General features: G+C 43.7%; 1 pseudogene; it reads left to right on the top strand.

The window, feature by feature from the left end:
* The first annotated feature begins 4,504 nt into the window (after positions 1 to 4,504).
* On the top strand, positions 4,505 to 6,659 carry LOC148519829 (uncharacterized; annotated as a pseudogene).
* The last annotated feature ends 287 nt before the right edge of the window (positions 6,660 to 6,946 follow it).

Below are 6,946 nucleotides of genomic sequence, written 5' to 3'. Positions count from 1 at the left end.
AACGGTGGGAGATCCAAAGTACACCTGAGTGTGTGAGAACTGTATAGGTGAAAGCTGGGTAGCTGAGGCCTCGTGACGATGATGACCATTCACCCAACCCGTGAAGGTCGCGATCATCCCTAGCGTTTATAGTGTCATCAGGCATAGGAGGATTATTACTGAATACCCCATTCTCTTACAGCTTCAGGCTTGTTTGAACCCGATACTTAATCGGTGAACAGGATCCGGATTATAGGCCAGCTGTTAATTCGGGAACGAAGACTCTAGGACTCTGCCGTGGGAAAGTGGTGAGTGTTGGCTAACGAGCTTTCGCTAACCTTTCACATGGCCACACATTTTACATTTGCCCCCCTGCAGCACACCATGGTTTTACCAAGACACACAATTATACATTGTAGCTGAATATACTCCTAACTCTAAGGGCTCTATTTATTAACATCATTTTTACTAAAATAAAGTGAAAAAGGGTGTTTTCACACCCTTTTCACATTATTTTAGTTTCACCTACAGTTACTATAGGGCAATTGGAGTAGAATTCGTAAAATTCTACTTCAACCCCTAAGTATCACTTATTTTTAGTAATCAGATCACATTTTCCATAATTGTAATGGGAAATGTGATCCGACCAGAGTTACTAAAAATAAATAAAAAAAAAATACCGGAGGAAGCCCTGTGATAATAACGCCACCTTGAGGTGGCATTATCCAGGGTCTCCCCCGATTAACGGACTCCTGCCCTGCTCTAACGGGGAGAGCAGAGCCGGGAGTCAGCCCCAGCAATCAGCTGTTTGGTCTAAACAGACCACACGCTGATACAGTGTAAAAAAAAGAAAAAAAAATTAAAAATAAATGTACTTACCTGACTCCAGGGACCGGTGGTCGGGGCTCCGGGTGATGTCCTCCCTTTGGTCAGCTGGTCTCCCATGCTGCACTGCGGCCCGGTCATCAGGTGATCGGGTACGAGTGCAGTATGGGATATCACCTGACCAGAGGACATGGAGGACATCACCTGAGCCCGGATCATGCAGGTAGGCGTAATTAAGGGAGAGGGGGGGTCGCGATCGTGGGGGGCAGGGCTTATAGATGGGGGTGGGGCTTAGTGCCGGGGGTAGCAGCGACGTTCGGTCGGCGCATGCGCGGGGCAGTGGTCACGGTATTTAGCAAAAATACCATGAATAGTGTGCGGAGGGGATTCGCAGGGACAGAGCTTTCTCGCAAGCTCTGTCCCTGCAAGGGATTTGTAGTAAATCCCTGTGAAATGGCCTGAATTCGCAATGCGAATTCAGTCGGTAATATCACACTACAATCTGCATTACAAATGCGGATTGTAGTAAATAGAGCCCTAAATTAGGCCCTCTTTGTATGAATGAATGTTCCTGGGAAACTGCAAGACACATTTTCCAAATGTCAAAATAATTTGGAATATCCTGTTATATTATGTATATAGATTTATATATAACATGATCAGGATAACCAAGAGTATGAAGCAGTGTGGGATACATGATGTTCTTTACAATAGTAGTGTTTTCTTTTGTGCTAATGCCAGGTTTCTAATACTCTGCCTTCTGTTGAAAATATAATTTCTTCTTGAGTAATATCCCAGATATCCTTTAACGGGAAATGTGCTGTTTGAATCCATTCATGGAAAGAATGTGTGATGACCACTCACTCAGGATAGTTCAATCTGTATACATAGAGCTATGCATTGATCACAATCCAGAAATACAAGTATCACCCTTGGTTATTTGCAGCACATCAGTCATGTGAATATTATGGCAGTCTTTAAAAGTTCAGAGTAGATCCTGATTGCAGGGTTTTTAGTGCAGCACCATTGTAAAAACCATCCCTAAAAGTCATAGGCTGTGTATAAATCAGCAGATATAGGGGGCCTATTCATCAACTGATAAATGGCTCGGTAACCATGCGGAAAGGCTAGCTTCCGCATATTTAGGTCACCGGGCTATTCATCATCAGGGGTCCGATAGGACCCCCTGATATTCAGCAAACTCAGACGGCACTTGCTCTGGTAGCCCCACTCCTTCCTATGAAAAGGAGTTCCGGGGATGCGAAGAGGGATCCGAGCGGATCCCTCCACCGCCTCCTCACTACCTCCCCAGCGAATTTGCGCATGCGTGACTCGAGGTCACATATGCGTAGCGGGGCCGACAGGGAGGAGGTAAGTAACGCAGCTACATCTGTAGCTGCCATACTAACTGAGGGGACAGCTGCTTTTCAGAGCACACCGGAGCAATGATGAATTGTTCCAAGTTTTCCCCACTGCGAGTTGGATACTTAAGTTGGATACTTAACTCGCAGCAAGTTCAGTACTTAATCATCTGAGGCCATACGATGTATAGAGTGCACACTCGCAAAGTCCAATCCGAGAACAGAATAACGAAATGCATTGGGTGTAACCAGATGATGTGAGATGCTGTGACATCAAGGAGTGATTCTGGCAGTTCTAAATGTTCGACACAGGACTCTGGTTCTTCAGGCAGCGCTACTGGTGACTCTGTGGCTAATCCTGTGCCTGTTATGAGGTGATATGCTGACTACTGTTTACTTAGATGTACATGATTTTTATTACAAGTAAAATTATTGCTGACCTGATTATTGGTGACTTTTTTTTAGATGAGAACCTACACTAATACTTCATAATTTTAATATGTAACTTACTATACCACAATCACAGCCACAGTCCCTTTTAAAACATCAAGCAATAAACAGTATCTGCAGCTCTCATAAAACAGGATGTAGTTATCAGACCAGCGGACGGCATGCCGCTTGTCTGAATCCCGATGCTTAAAGTCCGACACGGGATTTAAGATAGGCGTCAAAATACCGACGCCTATCTTAATACCGATGCTGGAATACGGACAGATGCCAGCCCGAACCAGGTAATTCCGGGGTGTCTTAGATGTTAGCCGTGGCGGGAGGGGGAGGGTTAGGTTTAGGTAGCATAGCGGTGTTAGCGTTAGGTTTTTTTTGGGGGGTTAGGGTTAGGCACCACTGGGGGGTTAGGATTAGGCACTATGGAGAGAGGGTTAGGTTTAGGCACGTAGGGGGGAGACAGGTTTAGGCACTAACGGGGAGGGTTAGGGTGCGGGGTGGGGAGGGTTGGGGTTAGGCTGCAAGAAGTGAGGATTAGGGTTAGAGGGAGAAGGGGGAGGGTAATTATACTTACCCGACAACCATTGGGATGCTGCTGTCGGTATCTTGACAGGAGGTATCCCGACTGCTGGCATTACATACCGATTCCCATAAAACATGTCATGACGATCACCCAACAATACAAATTATATAGGTACCTTTATGAAGCCATTGCAGAAAACAATTTGCATAAATGGACTTCCCCAGCATTTTAGAAAATATATTTTATATGTTGATAAATACAATGGTAGGCAAGATGGAGTGTTTCTTGCTTAAATAAAATAAAGAAAGCACACTGCAGAACACCCTGTTTAATTACAATTTGTGTCCATCCTTCACTCAGGTGTATTCTTTATTTTGGCAGTTACTGTACCAGAAGGCTAAAACTGGTCTGCTAACTTGGCCATGCCCATGGAATTGGCTACTCTGAATTCATAGATTATCAAAATGATAGTCCTGGTTTGTAGGTCCAGACACAGATGGATCTCCAGAGAAATGAGCAGGTTAGTTACCATAATAGAGAATAAAATATCTTCTGACACTGTATTCTCACTTTAATATGGCATAATTCATCTTTACACTGTTTATGATGCCTTGGGACATTTATTTGGACCACTTAACCTTGCTTAGACCTTTCCATATAATGTATCTGTTCTGGATAAATACTGTGAGTTAACCTTACAATATAAGCATATATTTATCATACAAATGATTAGCAGCAGACGGATAACTAAAATATAGTTTTAACTTAATTCCTGGTCTTTTGCAACTTTATAAGGAATCAACATTCTCAAACATCTCGAGTATCTTATACCCCTTTCAACCTGGTATTTCCCGGCTCTAGCCGGGTCGACACGGGTTCTTTTTCTGTAAACCCGAGTCCAAAGTCCCGGGACTTCGACCCAGATATTTATCTTGGTTTTTCCCGAGTCCTACACGGGCTGCCAGCTGTCTGAAATGCTCTGACCTGGGTTTTTAAACTCAGGTCACAGTAAACAGATGGAATGGCACTGGCTGATTGGCTGAGCTGCAGGGGCTCCCTGATTGGCTGAGCGGGCGGGGCAGTGGCGCTGGCATCTGATGTCACAATTGTGCTGCATAAAAACAGAGAGAGAGACATGGCGCACTGGAAAGAGGAGGAGATCCGCAAGCTGCTGGCAGTCAGGGGGGAGGAGGAGATCCGCAAACAGATCACTGGCACAGTGAATGACGCGACAGTCTACAAAAACATTGCCAAGATACTCACCTCAAGAGGCATTGTGTGGACCCAGCAGCAGGTAGTGAATAAACTGAAAGCTCTCTGAAAGTACTACAACAAAGTTCACCATAACTGTCAGAAAAGTGGTGCTATCAGAATGGATTGGGTTTACTACAATCAGTGTAATGAAGTATTTGGCAATTCTGCACTGGTTAATCCCATTGCCATATCATCGTCCAGTTGTGCATCATCACAAAGCGTTACCGCGGAGAACAGCCAATCAAGCCCACTGACTCCACCAATGCTTTTTGATGACATCACAGAGATCAGTGACACCGATTTGATAGCTGCCATGGGGGTCCCAGTCACCAATACAATAGAGGGTGTGGTCCAGGTGAGTGGAAGCAGCGCAGAGACACCGATTGGGACACCAAAACACTGCAAAGACTGAGACCCCGATGTTGCGTAGGATTAGTACGTTTTTCTTATTTACTATACACCGACTTTTTTTTTTATACATAAATCCAATTATACAGTATGGCCCATATTGCACAATGGTATTGTTGTTGCATTTAAATGCTACTGTAAACATACAGTTCCTGCCTGTCAAGTCTTTGAACAATGTCAGTAGGCCACATGGTGAAAAAATGGTAGGCCACCATTGGCTGGATACACACCTGCATGCTAATAGCATCAATGGTCCATGATGAAGGGATTTTGATATGACCATAGTGCTGTTTGCCTGTCATTATAGTATGTACCTGGACTCTCTATACTGAAATCCAAACACATAATGTATCTGTTGCAGTGTGAAGCTACTGTGCAGGAGGGAGAAGGCCTCAAGCACATATATGCTGACATCACTGCTAGTTGATTTGTATTTTTTTTTCTTTTCCTCTATTTCTAGTCTTTGATGTACCTGAACGGAAGAAAAAAACTTAAAAGATGGAGCTAGCAACGTGCACAATGACAAGAATCCTGGTCAATCAGCTGCGAGATTCCGATGCTGAAATCCTGGCACAGGAGGACGCACGACTCCAGCGCTTCTTTGACAATGAGAGTTACAAAATTATTTTGTAACGCAGCTTGTGGGTATGCGCGAATGAATCTCGAGGGAAAACAGATGTCCTTCCTTAATGGTCTGGTGTCTACACAATCCGCACCCTTATCCAATGTATCCTCCTCAGTACTCTGAGGATCATGTCAGAAATTACCAGCAGCATAGCAGAGGCATACCGTTTCTGCAGACAAACCCTTCAAATCCACCTCATACAACTCCACATGGCACAGTGGATAGTTATCCAAATGGCACAGGGAATACTCTGTCAGTCCCTCCATTGGCTACAGGTCTTCTACCATATTCAATACTGTATAACATACTTACACTTACACATAAAGCTATTAACCAAACTACACCAACATACATCTCTTCACTCATCTCAAAATATCTCCCAACCTGATCTCTACGCTCAGCACAAGATCTGCGTCTCTCATCTCCACGCATTACTTGCTCCCATTCACGGTTACAGGACTTTTTTCGGGCTGCACCCACCCTGTGGAATGCTCTCCCACGCACAATAAGACTTTCCACTAGTCTCCAAACATTCAACCGTTCTCTGAAAACTCACCTCTTCAGTCAAGCTTATCAGATACCAGAATTGCCTATATAATCATCATAGCTTCCCTATCTAATTACACCCCTTCTTACAGTGCACACATAACCTCACATATTTTCTCTTACTTCAATTTCGCATCCTCCTAACCCTAGGCCAGGCCTACATTCCTGTGTGACTGGATCATACAGCTCACCAACAACCTCTGCAATCCAATTTGCAATATGTATCACCTATCCTTGTGTATCAACACCTATTTCCCTATAGATTGTAAGTTTGAGAGCAGGGCCCTCTTACCTCTATGTCTGTCTCTTACAACCCAGTCTTGTTCTATTAAAGGTGTTTCAAATTGTAAAGTGCAACGGAATATGCTGCGCTAAGAAACTGATAATAAATAAATGATACTCCACATGTCATTGTGCATACCAGTCAACATGCCAATACCACTCCAGAGGGCACAGTGAATAGCAGTCCACATGCCACTGTGCATAATAGTCCAGATGGCACAGGAAATACTAATCAATATGGCACTGTGCATACTTATGCAGATGGCACACAGGAATAATACTCCGCATGGCACAGTGCATATTTATTCAGATGGCATTAATCATGACAGTCCACTTAGCACTATTGTCAGCACTGCCTACAGACAGTTGTAGACTTGTTTTCTCTATTTCATGTTTACAGTACAGTTTATAAATTATTTTATTTAAGTCCTACTTTTTTACTCATTTTTACTCATTCATGTGTATCCTGCACTTAACAGGCCTGTCAATAGATTAAGGCCATGTGTGGCCTTTACCTGAGCTACATGTGTATATGGGGGTGTACGTAATGTAAAATGTAAACACGTTACGCCTTCAATTTTCAATATTTGTCTACAGAGCCAAAGAAGGTTATGTCTTGTTTCCTACTTTTTTACTCATTCATGTGTATCCTGCACTTTACAGGCCTGTCAAGAGCTTAGGGTAGGGGTGGGCAATAAG

Source organism: Taudactylus pleione, unplaced genomic scaffold (assembly GCF_031769625.1).
Source record: "Taudactylus pleione unplaced genomic scaffold, aTauple2 ptg000181l, whole genome shotgun sequence".
In the NCBI taxonomy this organism is placed as follows: domain Eukaryota; kingdom Metazoa; phylum Chordata; class Amphibia; order Anura; family Myobatrachidae; genus Taudactylus; species Taudactylus pleione.
This window is presented reverse-complemented; position numbering and strand designations above follow the sequence as displayed.